General features: G+C 54.4%; 1 protein-coding gene across 6 annotated transcripts in view; it reads right to left on the bottom strand.

Annotated features, from left to right (window-relative positions):
* Positions 1 to 16,277, bottom strand: part of GATAD2A (GATA zinc finger domain containing 2A) — a 59,394-nt gene extending 43,117 nt beyond the window's left edge. For 3 of the 6 annotated variants that reach the window (XM_054050093.1, XM_054050097.1, XM_054050098.1), the window contains exon 1: positions 16,193 to 16,277. The gene's annotated coding sequence lies outside the window, so the exon portion shown is untranslated. Of the gene's footprint in view, positions 1 to 969; positions 989 to 2,593; positions 2,758 to 16,192 lie in introns of those variants that run through there. The other 3 variants (XM_054050094.1, XM_054050095.1, XM_054050096.1) reach the window with 3 other exon arrangements.
* Between the last annotated feature and the right edge of the window lie 1,739 nt (positions 16,278 to 18,016).

Here is an 18,016-nt window from a genome sequence, read left to right as displayed (position 1 = left end):
TTCAAGTAAAAGCTGGAAGAGCATCAGCCTGTTGCTTACCCACAGACAATGCATAAAGGGGTAAGTTTCTACAGCCTCAATATCACACACCAAGCTGCGCAGCCCTCGTTTTCAAAACCAGACATTTAGAGGGAGGAAAAAACAAACCAAACAGTCCCAGCCCTGAAACCAGTATATTTGGTGACCCTACCCAAGATACCTCACCGCAGATCCTTGCCGCCTCCAGGATATCACGCCCCTTTTTGCGTCCAGAGCCTGACAATCCAGACACAGGGAAGACTATGCCAGCAGCAAGTAATGGAGTGTGACGTACAGGAATGCGTTGTTCCGTACATGCCACCATCTCGGATGGCTGCAAGGTGGCACTCGGGGCTAACGTCCCCCTTGATGGCCAGTTCTGCCCCACAGACAGCACGGTTCCTGACTGCAGCACTCGGGGGGCTACCAGGCTCCCCACGGCACCCACACCAGCTGACGCCAGTGCAGCACCACTGCCTCATCCCAGCAGGCATCCTCCCAAGGTTCAGCGGGACCGACCGCTTTCCGGGCCCACAGAGCACATGCAAGCGGCAACACATGGTCCCAGAGGCCATCGCACAGCTCACTGACACAAAACCCCTTCCATGTGCCAAATATCCCTTTATTTCTTACTTTCTTATGCTGCCTCCTGCCTCTGGTCCCCATCCCCTCATCCTCTCTGATAACAGCACATCCTCTATGTTCCCGCTTCTTCCTCCGCACGTCTCCTTCTACTTGAGACACTGGTCAATAGTTTGTCTGGAAGAAAGCAGGGTTCCGTTCTCTTCCTGCTGATGTACGGCAGCTTCCAGGCTGCTGGCATGTCTCTTATTCCCAAGGGCCCCTCTCCGTTTCACTTCCTGTGTAACTGTCTGCAAGCAGCTCTGCCACCTCTGCTTCCAGCTGCATTCATGGGCGGCAGAGCAAGAGAGAAACACAAGAGTCAGACACCTGCAGCAGAAGCTGGAAGTGAACGCTGGGGCCGTGCCTGCACATCCGTGCTCCGGGACAGTCGCTGTATCCATCAGCTGAGGAACCGCTGTCCCGGGGAAAAGGGCTCTGCTGCACAAAGCGTAAAACTGAGAGAGCTTTGGGCAGCCAAGAAAAAGCCAAGTGAAAGCAAAACTTAAGACGTAGAGAGCAGAATTAAATAAAAAGCGAGCAGATGCTCCGAGAAGCGCACGCACACATCCCGACCCACGGGCTTCCCCGGCTTTGTCGTTCCAGAGCAGTACCGGTGCCCGGCAGCTCCCAGCCGCCTCTCCACAGCGGCAATCCCTGCACACCCGGGAGCTTCCCCGGCTTTGTCATTCCAAAGCGGGACCCAACGCCCAGCAGCTCCCAGGCACCGAGCACTGCTCCTCCAGGAGCAACAATTCCTGGATACTCGGGAGCTTCCCCAGGCTTTGCCGTTCTAAGGCAGGAGACGGTGCCCGGCAGCTCGCAGCCGCCGAGCCCTGCTTCTCCAGGAGCAGCAATTCCCGGACACGCGGAAGCTTCCCCAGATTTGCTGTTCTAAAGCCATAACCGATGCCCGGCCGCTTCCAGCCCCGGCTCCCCCCAGCAGCAATTCCTGGATGCTCAGGAGCTTGGATGGCTTCGCCGCTCTAAAGCTGGAAGCACAGCAGCTCCCGGTGACCGGATCCCGGGACGCTCCGAGCCGGACACCCGGGCGGAGCTCCATCCTGGCCGGGGCCGAACCCTGCCCGGCACCTCCCGGTCGCGGAGAGCCGGGGCAGGGCATGCGGCGAGACCCCCCCCACCCCAGGCGGGGCTGGTGACCCCGAGCCGGTACTGACCGCCCCCCCTCTTCCCCCGTGCGAGGACTCTTATTGTGACACGGCCCCGGCCTGGCCGCCCGCGGGGGGGCTGCCCGGGGCGGGGGGGGCTGCCGGGACCGGGGCTGCCCCGGCACCGCTCCCAACACCGCCGCCCTGCACCGGGGCTGCCCCCGCCGCAGGGTCCCCGTGCCGGTAGCTTCGCTTTGCACGGGGCGGGGGTCCCGCTGGCGGTACCTCCTCCCTGCACGGGGGGGTTCCCGGGGCGGGGAGGGTCCCGGTGTTGGTATCTCTGCCCTGCACGGGGGTCCCGGTCCCTCCGCCCCGCAGCAGAGCTGCCCTCACCGCAGGGTCCCGGTCCCTCCACCCCGCCCGGGGGGCAGCGGGGGCCCTGCCAGCCCCGGCGGAGGAGGAGGAGGAGGAAGAGGAAGCAGGCACGGCGGAAAGCCCAACTTTCCAAAGCGAACGCCTCGCAGGCTGCCGGTCCCGGCGCCAACAAAGCCCGGAGGGTCGGGCCGGGCCGGACTCCCCGGTGCGAGCCCCGGGCTGCTCCCACCCGCGGCAGCGCAGGACTTTGCCCTCCCCCGGCCCCCGCACGGCCGGGGCGCACCGGGGCTCCCCCGGCAGCGCCAACACATCCCCGGCGGCCGCGTCTCCTCGGTAACTCCGCCGCTTCTGCCGCCCGTAAGACAATAAAACCCAACGAGAACTTTTCACCGGGGAACCCGCGGCTCCTCCCCGGGTTACCGGGTCGCTTCCCCCTCTTTCCCCCCTCCCTCCCAGACAATAAAACCCACCGAGAAGTTTTAACGGGGGAACTCACAGGACGGAGGAGCCGACACGCCGCGGTTACCGACCGGCCGTGCCCCCGCAGGCGGCGAGGAGGGATCCCCGGTTAAATCCTTTTCCCCCCCTCGCTAAATAATGCGCCTCTCCCACATGGAGCCGCGGCGTCACCCGGCGGAGCATGCGCGCAGGCGGCCCCGTCCCGGCGCGGGGCGCTTCCGGGCCCCGGCGGCGCGAGGCAGGTCTGTGCCCCGGGGCACCATTGGCCGGAGGGGGTCGCGGCGCATGGGACGCGGGCGGCGATTGGCTGAGAGCAGCGGGGGGAGAAGGGGCGCCACCGCCGGCACGACGAGGGGAGCGCGGGGCCCGCGGCCGAGCACGGGCACCACGTGCGGCGGCGCCGGGATGGAGATGGGGATGGGGATGGGGATGGAGAGGGGCGCAGGGGAAGGAGCAGGAGGCAGGAAAGAGGCAGGAGCAGCAGAAGGAGCAGGAGAAGGAGCAGAAGGAGGAGCAGGACCAGGAGGCAGGAGAAGGAGAAAGGGTAGGAGAAGGAAGCAGGAGAAGGAGGCAGGAGCAGGAGAAGGAGAAAGAGCAGGAGAAGAAAGCAGGAGAAAGAGCAGGAGAAGAAAGCAGGAGAAAGAGCAGGAGAAGGAAGGAGGAGCAGGACCAAGAGGCAGGAGAAGGAGGCAGGAGAAGGAGGCAGGAGCAGAAGGAGGAGCAGGACCAGGAGGCAGGAGCAGGAGAAGGAGAAAGAGCATAAGGAGGAGCAGGACCAGGAGCAGCAGAAAGTGCAGGAGGCAGAAACAGGAGCAGGAGGCAGAAGCAGCAGAAGGAGCAGGAGAAGGGAGGTGGCTACCCAGGCCTGGTCGGACCACGGGACCCGTGCTGACACGGATTGTTCTGGGAGCTGCTTATCTTTTTCCTTCCTGAGCGTCTGCAAAGTGCTGATGAAGTAAACGGATGGCAGCGCGCTGCTCCAGCCCAGTACCGGGAAACACGGGTGCCACAGCGGCGGGAGAGAGCCCGGGGCCAGCTGCGTGTCCGAGCAGAGCAGCAGGGAGGCTGGGAAACGGCTGGGCTCAGGAGTTAGGCTGAGCTCCAGAGTGAAACCAGAGCAAAACTGAACGGCCAATTCACGCACAGCAGTTTCCTTATACTCGAGAGCCCCGGGTCATACTGAAAATGCCAGCAAATAAACTGCCCAAGACCCGTTTTGGAGTTTTAGGAAGCAAGCATCCTTTATCAGGCCTGGGCAACGTGAGGGAGTTGCACATCAATTGTGCGCTGCGAGACAAAAGCTGGTTACTATTACAAAAAGTGGAATATTTTTGATTTAAGCTAGAATTTAAGTTTCATGGCAGCCTGCAAACACCTCAGACTGCTCATAAATCCTGCTGTGAGTGAGGCCTGTGAGACCCCTGGCCCCTGGTGGCACTGGCCCCAGCCACCTCCCAGTACCGGAGCAGAGCCATGGCCCTGCTGGACAGACAGAACAGGGATTTGTGGGCCAGTTCCACTCTCCTCCTGTCCAGTTTCCTACAGGAAACTCCAGAGGAACTTTCCCAGGCCGTGTTTACCAGATCCTAAGTCCAGCAGGTGAATTATTTAACACCCAATCGATAGCCGAAGGAATTCTGACGCTATTCCTGGTCTGTTTAATACAAGATGCTTGAGATCCCTGATGTTGTTTTCCAGCTAACTACTGCGTCCTCCTGTCCTTCAGCAGAGGCAGCTCATGAACAGCCGCCTTCCCCTCCTGTCTGGGCTGCTGATGCTCTCCCCAGACTGCCTGTGGTATCTGAGTAACCAAAAGAGCCAAATTCCTCTAGCTTGTCCGTAACAGACTGATGCCAACAGCCTTACGACCGCCCGTTTTCCACTTCTCTGGAGCCAGGTTATTCTGTGGATGCAGTCTGTTGGCTCCCAATCCCCAGCCTCCTACAGCACCTTCGCGCAGCCCAGCCAGTCTCCAGTTAACCATTTTCAGTGAAGCTTTGCTCTTCAGAGATCTCCTTCCTCCTTTCTGGTTCCCCAGTCTTCAAGATGTTCTCTAGAACCTTGCTGAAGCATTAGGGTAAATAGAGCGATGTCCCACTAGAGAAGAGAGTTCCCCCCAAAACAATACCCTGCCAGGCCTGGTGCTAACACGTTTGCAGTATGATGCTTAATGAAAGAGATTTAGAAGCAGAATCAGTCACGGGGCATTTTTCAGATTTTGATGACTCAATTCTGAGGCTGAAAGTCCTGCAAAAAGCCAGAGACTCTCTTCTGCCTCTCTGTGGTTTACGTTCCCCTGTTATACCCTGTGTTCAAACACAGAGGATTCCCGACAGCAACGACTCACTTGTCTGCACAGGTATTTTCCCTCCCCATCAGCACATCCGGATCCTCGCCAGTTATTTCTTTACATTAATAATGACAAGCAAGCCCTTGTCAGGCTCAAAGAGATGCAGGAGAGCAGCAGGAGGAGGGAAGGCCATGTCACCACAACAGTGCGCTCGCTTGCAGCGGCACCGTGGTGCCAACCTCCTTCCAGTCCCCTCATAGGAAGATGACCGGGGAAAATTCCAGTTAAGGTCGGGTAACCGTAGGCTGAGCAAATCAAACCTCCCATCTGCAGTCCTGCAAAGGTGAGGCACAATAATCCCACCACAGCCTGAAGAGAATGCTGTTCTACATTTTCCTTCCACCGGCTCACTTAAAACATCAAAGGAAGTTATTATTCAGTAAATATTTTAGTATTGGGGGTGGTTCAAGACCAAGGATTGATGGTTCTGGTTTTATTTGTTAATAAACACTGCCTTCTCTTTGGGGGCGAAGTTCAAGCTTTAGCTAGGAGATGCTGCTGGGGACGGCCAAGGTGTTGCATCAGGAAGGGCTGCTGATGGTACCGTCACCTGGAAGGTGCAGGAGTGCTGTCACTGCTTAGGAGGGACACAAGCCGGTGTTATTTCAGTGACAAGTGTGGCACGGGGTGGCTCTGTCAGCAAGAGAAACACCAACACCACAGCCTGGGTATTCCTAGAAATGTGTACATACTGCAAGGGAATTCATTCACAACACGTTTATGAAACTGAAGTGAAACTGGTCCTGAGCTGCTTTTTATAGGAAACTGCCATAAGTTATGGGAAAAGCCAATGAAATTAATCTATCTTTATCTGTCAAACTTTGAAAGAGGTGGGATTTGGGGAGGAATTCTGTAGGTACGTTAATCTTGTGTTCGGAAAAAGATGCAGCCTGGGTCCAGACAAGACCAACCAGACATCTGAATCAGTAACTAACAGACGGAATCCTATCCTTGTTGTAATACACAAATATCTTTGCCAGGTAGAGTGTATTTGTTGGTAAGAGAGCATTGTTAAAACCTGATTACAGCAGACTACTAATTAAAACAGCACCTAAAATCCTCACAGCCAGTTGTCAGAGCACCTTTACCCTCAACAACCTCCACTCTGGGGCTCTGCACCTTCTAACTCAACACCTGGGCACTAAGCACACAAATTACACCTGTGTTAAAACAGGCAGCATTCTCTTATTGATGTTATTGGATTTTAATCTAAATTAAATACTATGCCTAAATTAAAATCCAATAGTTCAAAATTAGAGAAGCATTTCTGCAGGCAAACAGCTGTACTCCTGCACATCTTCTCCCTGTTGTGAATTAGAGGATGTGCAGCAAAGCAGCACCAGAGCAGCGTTACCTCACCGCGTCTCACCTGGGCCTTGATTACAGCAACGCAATTAAGCACAGAGCGGAGCACGCGTGCGGTCAGATGGGAGAAGGAAAGCTGGGACCCAGCCGGCTGTTGCAGCTGGAGCCAGCACGTTTTGGGTGTGTCACCAAGGTGACACTGCTCAGAGCAGGGCACAGGCTCAGGACACTCCCGGAGCCATGGCATGCGTGGGTGGCTCCACAGGGAAGCCATCTCCTGCAGCCTTTCCGGCCGGGCCAGTGCCACGCAGCAGTCACGCGCTTGCTTTGTTTGTATCCGTCATTTCAGTTTTTATAAAGATGCCTTACGAAAATCCAACCCAACGAAATACCATGAACACTCACTGGTACACGATTTTCATTTAAGGATGTGCTACAGACCCAGAACACCGCGTAGATATTCGTTCTGGTCACCACAAATGATGTCATGTAGCCTGGAACCTATCTCAAGCTGAACATCGCATCACAGAAGCAAAATTTTGCTGGAGCCACAAAGTCCAACTATTAAGTTGTCCTTCCAAAGGTATTTCCTGCATTCCAAATGTAAAGTCCATAGATAATCGGGATCAAGTTCTTCATCCTTCCTGTATACTTTAATACTACACTATCACACTCTTCATACAAATACCACCCACCAAAACATATACTGGGAAGCTGATTTTTTTGCAACAACTGCAGAATTTGGGATTGAGATGCGAGACAAAAGCCCAGACGATTCAGGCAGAATTCACCACTGTCCCTAAAGGAAGATCGACAGGCGCTGAAGCCTTTCCCAATGCACACCGGAATGTAGGTCAGAGAAGAACGAGGAAAGCGCAAGCCAGATCTGGTAGACTTGGTCATCTTCCCGCAGCCACCAGCAGATGTGGGAGGCACGGGAACATGCTAATATCGGCACACGGAACAGGCTGAACGGGTTCCTGCACCCAGTAGCCGATAGGAGGGTTAGCACAGGCGGAGGACACAACTCCAAAGTCGTCTGATGGTTGAGATGACCAAGAAATTGGGAGCACAGGCATCTCTGAAAGGTGCCTCACATCAGTGCCTGGATCTGTTACGCTCACCTGATTTCTAGCACTCAGGATAAACCGTGGGCTGCTACCGAGGGAAGGTGACCAGAGTCCAACACCAGGACCCCACAGACTGCAATCCTTTGTTTCTTTTAAAAAAACAAACCCCGGCACCTTGTAAAGGTTGTTTGGTTTTTATCTGTGCTACTGCTGGCTACAAGTTTGGAATTAGCAGACTGCATCCTTCCATAGTTAAAGGAATAAAAGGATAAACCCTAAGCATGCTGCAACCATGCTCAAAATCTTAGGAATACAATTTTAAGATGGCTTATGCTAAGAATGAAAGGAATCCCACGGACCTGAGACCAAGAGATGGGCCTTTACTTATTCTCTGATGGAACTATTCTCCTGCAGCGCAAGTGGCAGCTCCCACCGGCTGCTTGAGACAGAACTTGTAGTACGGGCTTCAGGGATCGGACAAGAGGGTCAACTGGTGCTTTTTGACAAGAAACAGAGACACTTGAGGGGCACTGTATCGTCTGTACCACCAGGCCTGTCTGCCTGTCTCCCACCCACCGGCAGGAACATGTAAACGCCAAACTTTCTCTGCAGCAAAGCAGGATGCTTTGACATTGGAAACAGCCAGAATTCCAGGATCTAAGCAGGGAGGTGAATGACCCTAAACATAAATAAAAATTAATCTTTCTGGAACTGAAAGCAATAAGATCAGTAAGTTAGGGAAGACACGTGGAAGGCAGCAGATTTGTGCGCACACTGCTGTCCTGGGATGGTGCCTGCAGTGTGGTACTGTCTGACCTGGTCCCTAATGAGCAATTTTATGGCTGGAAGAGGGTACATGAGGAGCTTTGCTCCAATTCCACGAGTGCTTCATGGACTATCGATTTTGCTCAGAAGTGGGAGAGAACAAAGTTCACTCGGCATTGCTTTTATTTAAAGACCTGCCAAAGACCATCTCAACCTTGTGAAAACAGGCCCACCGCAGAGCAGCTCCAATCGCTGCGGCTCAGCTTGTGATCCGCAGTCTGGGACACAAACGCTGCTGGCAAACAGTGAGCCAGCCCCGGGAGCCATCACTGGAGGGGATGGCTGTGCACAAGCAGCTCTGATTGTTTACTGACCACTGTCACATGGCTCATCAGCACTTGACCCTGATTAAAAGAAGAATTAACCAGTTGCAGAAAACTCTGCAGAGTTCTTGTATAATTTGACTTTCTGTGAGTTTTAACTGCCGCCACCAGTCCTATGCGAGCAGAAACTCGGGTCAGTGTTCCTACAAAAGGATCTTGGCCTCCCCTCCTGCTGATTGCATCCATCACCCAATATTCCCAACAATCTTTCCCATCTGGACCTGCCAGGCTCTTTTAACAGTCTCATCTGCAGCCCGCAAGTGGGATACATCAAAAGGAAACCAGGAGCCCCCGCAACCCTCACTGTTCTGTCATTTAGTGCAAGACATAAGGCTCAGTCCATGAGTCTCTTTTCTAGCGTGGAATCCTTTTCCAGAACAGGCTATGGGATACTCGGCACCAGGGGAATCTGCTTCCAGATTATATATAATTACCTGCTAATTTCCTCTCCCCCCTATTCTCACACCCTGTATTCTGCTCCTCCAGCAGCTACAGGTTTTGGGGGGACACACAGCACCCCAGGACCACGGTGCTGTTCAGTGATGTCACTGGAACAATGAACACTTCCAGTTCTAACTTTTTGTTGACTCCTGATTGAAAATATATTTAAATTACTCACTCACAGGAGTCTTTGTGTCTGAAACTTGAAACAGCAAAGATGGAAGAAAGAGAGTTTGCACCACTGCTATTAGTATTGTTAGAGTTAAAATGTGTATGGCATTTCCTCCAGTGTGGAGAGTGCTATGGCCTTTACTGCCCTCAGAATTAGAAGTAACGGGGGGGAATATAAATATGACCTCAATAACTGACAGTTTTTACCAAAAGCTCCATTTGTGGTTGCCCCGTTTTCCAGAAAAACGGTTTCTGTGAGGGGACCAGTCAGGCTGCCAGCTGCAACTCTGGGCTGAAATGGTTCACTTTTCAAGATTAAGCAGCAGACCTGAAAGTCATATGGTAACACAAATGCCACGATAAAAACTTTGCTTTCTCCCTCTGACACACATGAGGGGTCCCTGCTCTTTTCAGGAACTGCACCAAGGATTTGGCTTCAAAAGCTAGATCGTGCTGCTCACCCGAGTGGTGAATTTTCAGGTCATCAAACTGCAAGGGTTCAGAAGCGTTTTCCATTGGGAATGGTGTTTATCCACCACAGAGTACTGGCGACTGCAGGCGGTGGCTGTTACTGACTCTGGGCTGTCATTGTTAATAATACCTCGTTATTAATCAGATTTGAACATGCCCTGGTCAATGTTTGCTGGTCGGCAAACTGGACACAAAAAAGCCTGATTCAGGACGGATTTGTTTTAACAGTTCAGATCCTGCACACGAAGGGTTTCGGAGCGCGTAGGGAATGTCTTTTACAAGGCAAACGGGTTTGTAGTTGCAGCCTGAAGACCTCCACCTAAACTCCACAGATGTATTTGAGCAATTCCCAGTAGTTTATTCTCTCAATCCAGCATCAGACTGGGCTCCTAATGGAGATTAATGCTCACACAATCAGATATCTGTCTGCAGGGATGCCACAACACCAACAGCTCTCTGTGGTTTAACAGGCGAGTTCTGGCTAAAGATCCTTAGCGATGGACTAACTGAAATAAAGAGTTGATGGAAAGTTTTCTGTGTGAATTAAAAGTTCTGCAAGCTCTTCTTTTACCAGTGACATAGTTTTGATGGAAAGAGATACAAGATCATCCAAAACACTGCCAGGTTACTCTTACTTTAGATATCTTTACATATACAGACAGGCAAAGGATTCATGTGCTCCCTACTGCTAAAACCCGTCCTGTACATGAACACTGATGCTGTCTGTGTGTAAAATCATCTTTGAACTGAATTAGCTCCAGTCTTCACTTTTTTTCCTACTGTAAGCAAAGACCCTCTTACTCCAAGGAATGGGGCTCCTGGTTGGCTACGCACGAGAGCATCGAGCGGGGTGGCCACCAGGAGAGGTTCAATTTCAGATTGCATTAACCTCAGCACACAGATAACTCCAGGACCAAAATCAAGGCAGCCTTGGAGGGAGCGAGGCAGAGGACTGAAATCAAACGTAGGAATCTTGCAACAGGGATGAAGTTAACTCAGTTCAGTCCTGGCTTAAAAGTGACTACAGTAAAAGACAAGAGGAAGAGAAAGCAGTAGGAACTTTGAGCAAAACACACACGGAGCACTGTTCCTTCAATAAAACTGAGCCTTTTCCTTAGAGCTGTGACAGGGAATTCCCAGTTGTTCCTGGTTTCCCAGGGCACCCACCCAGAGACCAGCACTGCACTGAAACTCATGCTGCAGCCAAAGACAGCTGTGATGTTTTGTTACAGATTCATCTCAATTGTAATTAGATCTATTAAAATATGCATCGTATCAAGGCCAAGCAAGTTATCTATGCCTCTCCAACAGCTTTCTTTTCAACTTTCAAAGGTGAATAAAAGTTTGACAGTTCAACACGACCTCAGTTTGCTGTAACTTGTTCTTTTTCAGAGATGATCGCTCTGTGTCCTGTGTTACCTGTAACTCTCAGGGTCCTGGTTGTGTGTTTGGAAGATGTCAACAGTGCCCTACCATGAAGTCATGTTACAGGCAGTCTCGGGCACACCAAGGTAAAGCCAAAGGTCTGAGAAAGCACAGCCAGGTTTCGCTGATCAAAATGAAGTCGACCAGATCCATTGTCACTGGAGTACACTGCACTCCAAAAACCTTTGGATTAGGAGAGCCTTACACTGTGTTTACTACAAGCATTTAACATTGTTTCTTCTGGTAATAGGATGTTTATTATCGCCACATTGAAATGCCAGTCTGTTCCCCAACCTTGCTCATTCTAACACGGGTTCTGTGCGTTCGCTTCTCTTCCCCCAACAGCTCTATACTAGGTCAGCTCCATAACCTGCTTTCCTGCTGAAAAGCAAGGCTTATAAATTAAGATTCATTTCTAAATTTAGGAGTGATGGGATCAGTCATTACTGGTCTTATTTCTTCAAGCAGATTTCAAGGGAATTAATAAAGCAACTACCGCTTCTTGCTTTGAGTTTACAGAGGTCCTAAACTATAACTCTCAGTGTGCTCGTTTGCATTAGCTGCCAAGGCCACCCTCTCAGAATTAACACAGAGCTTTTATTGCAAGAGCAAGATGGGGGGGTTCTTCTTCCAAAATAATCTTACGTCTTACTAGGACTTCAAAAATTGCACCTGGAGTTCACCCAATCCGAGGGATATAAAATGCAGGCTGTTCAGTAGGAACAAGCTGAGGAAGAAGGGAAGATCACTTAGTTGTGCCACCAGGAAGACTTTGGAAAGCAGTTTTCCAACCTGAAATCTGCCCTGGACAACAAGAAAAGGCAGTGAGGGAGATGCTTCACAGCCACTGGACACTACTGCTGGTTCCAGGCTGCTCCCGACGCAGTGCCAAGAGATGGCTCACAGGGAAAACCCACATCCATGCCACCAAGGGCTGAAGCGCCCTTTGTTTCCCGTTGCGGGGAGGCTGGTCCTCCATCGCCACGCAGCCCGCCTGGCGCTGGGTCTGCAGAGCCGCGTGCAACCAGAAGGGAGGAGGGAGAGTGCCACAGAACCGCATTCCACGGCTTCAGTGCGCTGAGGAATAATCAGATACTTGTTTAATATCTGCAGAGAAGGACAGCCCAGTTCTTATCATCGGGCTCTCTGGAGATTTGACATCCTTGGCATTGTATCCGAAGAGGAAGGAAATTTCTCACTTCCCTAGCTATTTCAGTTATATAAATCAATTGTTGAAGGATGGTTTAACTGGTCTGTGCATAGGAACCAACTGCGTTTGGGCTCAGATGCTCTTTGGAGATACCAATCTATAAATTATAGATACAATGCTTCGTAATTGATCACTAATTATATTGCCTGTACATTCAAAAACCGGTGAAATCTACTAGCTAGAAAGAAACCTGCTTGAATTTATCCTGGCAGTCAGGATGCCCAGCCTGTTTTTTCCCTGACTGCAGAGCTGTTTGACCAGGGTCCTTTGGACCCAAAGCCCAAGCGCCCTCTCTCACTCTCTCCAGCTCCTGGGAACATCCCTGTCTCACCAGCTGCGCAAGCGCGTTCAGCTGCACAGACTTAAAGAACTCACAAGAGACTGTTAGTAAGGGCAGTGAGTTAGAACATGGGAGTCTTCCAGCAAAGAGAAAGCTGCCATGGGCCACAAAGCAAATAAAAAGGTGGAGAAATCCTGATGATACCTACGGTGGCTCTGTGAGCAGAAGGCCACTGGGTTACTACACCAGGCAACCAAAAAGCAAACACTGCGGGTATCGTTCCCACGGCTCAGCTTGTCGCTAACACCCTGCAGACTCACGTATGGCGAGGAACAGATCTGTCCTGGGCCGCAGGAGCTGAAGGGTGAGTTGGTGTCACAGCAGATGCGACGAACCTGCCGGGAAATGAAACTAAAGGCACAGTAACTCATACACGGCGACAGCAGGTCCAGGTACCTATTTCTAAGGCAAGCATCTTTTCCACAGAGCACCCCTTATCTGGCACGAATTTGCTTATTTTGCAAACTATTTCATTGAGAGTAACAACTCAAGTGAAAAGGGGAGGACTCAGTTGTACAGCAGCGATTCCATCCTCCTCTCCACACTGACGGGGCAGCTTCCTCCCCATCCTCTGCAGAAGACCCACAGAATGTTTTTTCTCCTGGGATTTAGAGGGGTCAATGCACTTGGTTGACGCAATGTACTTCACTTGGGTAAAAATATATACTATCCTGTTTGAAAAGCAGTTGATCTCCCTTGGCCCATAAAGCTCACAGAGCCTTTACTTTTGCTGCAACGGAGGGTGAACAGTCAGAGGTTTTGCCTCTTGTGCACCATTGTTGAGGCAGTCAAGTCTCTCATGATGGAAACTGGGTAATTAACTTTGGATGAAAGCTAATTCACATTTTTCAAGCAGCTTTCAAAAATGTTTGTATACTTTTTTCCAAGAAAATGTTGTTATCTGTGGTCCCAACTTGTTGCTTGCAGGCAAGGTTCTCCCTGCAGGACCCTCTGAAATGGCTCAAAGCAACAGGAAATTAAGACGTTTAAAATGAAGCCAACTGGGAGACAAAATAGCCTGCAGCACTGTCCCTGCTCCAGACAGCAACCCACCGGGCAGTGGGGTTTAGAGACCACTGGTACACACACCTCACTTCAGCTGCATTTGTGTGAGAACATCATCTGCTTCATTCTCTGGGAAATTTACTCCCTGCTTGTACATGTGTGTGCTCAGGTCCATGCAAGAAGTGTGGTTAAACTCTTGAGAAAATCTGGAAGAAGTCACCTGCACCATTGAGACCGAGATCAGCATAAGAAAAGCTCAATCTACAGCTTAAAGAAGGCTGCCCACTAAAAACACACGTTTTCTTTCTTAACACTTTGTGCTTGGTACAGTAATCAAAAATACCGAAGTATTTTATCCAGTTTTCTTTGCATGACTAGTGCTTTGCATTCAGCTAGGGCAAAGAAATACTTGTACCACCAATCTCTAAGTTGTTTAGGAGTTAAACATAACTCAAAAATAACTTACATGTAAGTAATATTCAAGTTCTAGTGAAGAGCCCTTCCCAAGTTAAAGCAAAAAGAAAAGGTTTTTCTTCCCTTACACTTTTTTCTTCGGAATTTGCTGCTAAAATGCTGTGAAGAGCCAAAACTTGTGAAGTTGGTTACTTCTAAATACTTAAACTGCCAATATGCTTTTACCTCTAGCAACTGCCACGGCGTACCCAGCTCATACGGTCGCTCCCTTACAGTCGCTTTAGCTTTTCACCACACTAATTGCAAAGATGGGGAAAAAAGCGGAAGGCGGATAGAAAATTAATCATGAATTAAGATTTTTCAGAAGCCCTGTCGAGAGGTTCTGCAGAACATGGCAGATAGTGGGGGGTGAGGAGAAGGTGGTAGACCACAGACAGGATATAACTTTATTTCGAATAGAGCTTGTCTTGCGTACAAACTCGATCCCCCCCAAAAAGGGAGTACAGAGATAAAACACTGCCAGGAAAAAAAAAGCGACCGAGGCCAACGCAACGGTGGTGTTTTCAAACTCGTGCAAACCACCCCACTTCTCAACCCCTGAACACATCACCTCCGCACATCTCGGCTCCTCTCCTTGGCATCAGCCCCACACAACACCTCCATCTTAAGTCCTGTCGTCAACTCAACCCATCTGGCGCTCAAGCCACCAGGTTTTTTTTTTTCCCGTTCCCGCTCCGCAGGTCCCTTGGGTGAGCGGCCTCTCCCCTCCCCAGGGATCTCACCCTGCGAGATGGAACTTTGCCCGCAGACGGAGTCCCACTTTCCCCTCGCACTGGACATCGTTTTCCCCCCCACAGCACCCGCTTCCCTCAGCGCTCCTGGCACCTTCCATGGGGAATAGCCACCCTGTGGGTGGCACAGCCGCCCCCCACGCCCCCTTTTCCTGGCTCTCTGGCCCCAAAGTTGCCTCCCGGTTGCCCCATCTCCAGCATCGCCCGCTCCCTCCCCTCCCCCACCGCCCCTCCCCCGCCTTCCCAAGTCTCTGGGACGAATAATCTGGCTTTGCTGACATGCTCTGCTAGCTGTGCCTATCGGGCAACTCCCAGGATGCACTCCTGCTCCTCCCTGGCACCCCCTCAGCCTTGCCCACCCTCCCCTCGGACTTACACAGCCCTTTTTCAGCCCCCCAATTCCTCCTATTTCTTACCCCCCCCCGGTTTGTGGGCACCCAATTCCTCCGGGCTTTACCCCCGTAGGTGCCCCCACACCGGGGACCTCGGGGAGGGGGGGGGGCAGCCGTAATTCACCCCTCCTTTCTGCTCTGCGAGCCCCCTGTCCCTTCCCTGTCCACCCGCCCCCCCCACTCGCCCCTTCCCCTCAAGTGGCTGCCACCCCCCCTCGGCCCACGACTCGCCCCTTCCCCTCAGCCCCTCGCCCCCCCTTAGGGGGATACCACCCCCGTCCCTCTTCACTCGCCCCTTCCGAGGTTGCCAGCCCCTCTCGCCTCCTCGCTCGCCCCTTCCCCTCAGGGGGTGCCCCCAAACACTCCCTCGCCCCCTCAGGGGCTGCCACCCCCCCGCCACTCGTCCCTTCCCCTCAGATGCTCGCCCCCCTCTCTCCTCACTTGCCCCCCTCCTCACTCGCCCCTTTCCCCCCGTCACTCGCCCCCTCAGGGGTGCTTCTCCCCCCGCCTCCTCGCTCGCCCTTTCTACTCGCCCCCTCATAGGCTGACACCCCCACCCCACTCGCCCCCTCAGGGGCTGCCAACCCCCTCCCCCCACTCGCCCCTTCCCCTCCGATGCTCGCCCCCTCAGACGCTGACACCCCCCCCACTCGCCCTTTTCCCTCAGCTGCTCGCCCCTCACTCGCCTCCAGAAGGGGTGATCCCACTCGCCCCTTCCCCCCCACCCCTCGCCCCTTCCCCCCCCCCGCTCGCCCCTTTCCCCCTCCACTCGCCCCTTTCCCTCCCCGCACTCGCCCCCGGAAGAGATGATCCCCCTCGCCCCTTCCCCTCCACACTCGCCCCCTCACTGCCTGTCCCCCCCCCCAACTCGCCCCTTCCCCTCAGTTGCTCGCCCCCCTCTCTCCTCACTCGCCCTCTCACGGGGCGCCCACCCGCCTCCTCACTCGCCCCCTCAGGGGCTGCTCTCACTCGCCCCTTTGCCCCCGTCACTCGCCCCCTCCAGGGTTAATCCTACTCGCCTCCTCCCCATCTCACTCGCGCCCCCTCCTCGCTCGCCCCGGGGCCGGTGTCACTCACTCTCCTCGCCCCCTCGGAGCCGCCTCCTCCTCCTCCTCCTCGGCGGGGCCCGGGCCGGACTGGGGCCGGGGGGGAGGGGAGGCGGCTCCCTCAGGTGGCCACGGGCGGGGGGGGGGCGGGGGGGGCTGCGCGCGCAGGGACCCGCCCCGCAGCGGGACCGCCCCGGGACCGCCCCGAACGGAGACCGAGACCGCCCCGGGACCCGCCCCGAATGGAGACCGAGACCGCCCCGAATGGAGACCGAGACCGCCCCGGGACCCGCCCCGAATGGAGACCGAGACCGCCCCGAATGGAGACCGAGACCGCCCCGAATAGAGACCGAGACCCGCCCCGGGACCGCCCCGAATAGAGACCGGGACCGCCCCGGGACCGCCCCGAATAGAGACCGAGACCGCCCCGGGACCGCCCCGAATAGGGACCGAGACCGCCCCGGGACTGCCCCGAATAGAGACCGAGACCCGCCCCGGGACCGCCCCGAATAGAGACCGGGACCGCCCCGGGACCGCCCCGAATAGAGACCGAGACCGCCCCGGGACCGCCCCGCGCAGAGCCCGCCCCGCGCCGCCAACCGCCACCGCCTCGGCACGTGCTCATTTCCCGCCCCAACACTACCCCCCCGCCCCGTTGCCAGGCAGATTTGCGGCCCCGCGCGCCTGGCTCCGCCCCTGAGGCGGTGGCGGAGGGGGTGAGGGGGTGTGTGCGTCTTTTCATCCGGTCCAATGAGACGCGGGGGTTGCCCTCCAGTTTATCCAATCGCAGCCCACAGCCAGCCTTGGCCCCGCCCACAGGGGGCGCTGCGGGGAGTCTCTGTCACACCCAATGAAACGCTGGGGTTCCCACTCCCTTAGCCAATCGTAGAGTGCGATGGGCGGGGCATTATTTCTCCTCTCCCAATGAGAAGGCGGGATTCCCGCGCCGCTAGCCAATCGCAGCGCAGAGCCCGCTTTGGCCCCGCCCACTCAGTGAAAGGGAAGGGGCGGGGCTTTATGATGATTGACTCGCCCTTCGGCCAATGAACGCGAGGTGGGGGCGGGGCTAAGGCGAGGGGGCGGGTCCTGGCCCGCGCGGGGCCTCGAGAGTGGCCGAGGCGTGCGGTCGCGTCCTGGCACGGATCGTGTATGGCGCGGGCAGCGGGGACGGGATGGACCCCCGGGCTGTCTGGGGGCTCCTCACTCCAAGGACATGAGGGGCTGGAGAAGGGAATGGAGCCGGGGAAGGGCCAGAGCTCGGGGCTCTGGGAGCGGCTGGGGGTCCCCGGGCGTTTTTCCTAAAAAGCAGGAAAAATTTATTCACCAAACGGTTACCAATATCCAACCTAAAGCCCCCGTGTGCAACTCGAGGCCGTTCTCTCATCCCATGGGAGAAAAACCAGGACCTGCCTGGCTCCAACCTCCTTTCCAGCAGCTGCAGAGAGCGATGAGGTCTCCCCTCGGCCTCCTCTTCCCCAGACCAAACAGCCCCAGAGCCCTCACCCGCTCCTCATAACCCGTTCTCCAGCCCCTTCAACAGCTCCATTCCCTTCTCCGGTTGCGCTCCAGCCCCTCAATGCCCTCCTTGGAGTGAGAGGCCCCAAAACTGAACTCAGAATTCAAGAGAAGCATCCAGGGGGACCACTGCCCGCACCAGGGCTGATCCAAGCCAGGATGCTGTTGGCTTTCTTGGCCACCTGGACCATTGCTGGTTCATGTTGAGCCGCTGTTGACCAGCACCCCCAGGTCCCTTTCTGCTCCCAAGCCGCCCTGGCAGGAAAAGCGGGGGCAGGAGCCGGGGCTGGCAAGCCCTGACAGTGCCGGGTGGTGGCTGTGACTCATCCCCGGCCTCCAC

Source organism: Cuculus canorus, chromosome 27, assembly GCF_017976375.1.
Source record: "Cuculus canorus isolate bCucCan1 chromosome 27, bCucCan1.pri, whole genome shotgun sequence".
NCBI classification, from domain to species: Eukaryota; Metazoa; Chordata; class Aves; order Cuculiformes; family Cuculidae; genus Cuculus; species Cuculus canorus.
This window is presented reverse-complemented; position numbering and strand designations above follow the sequence as displayed.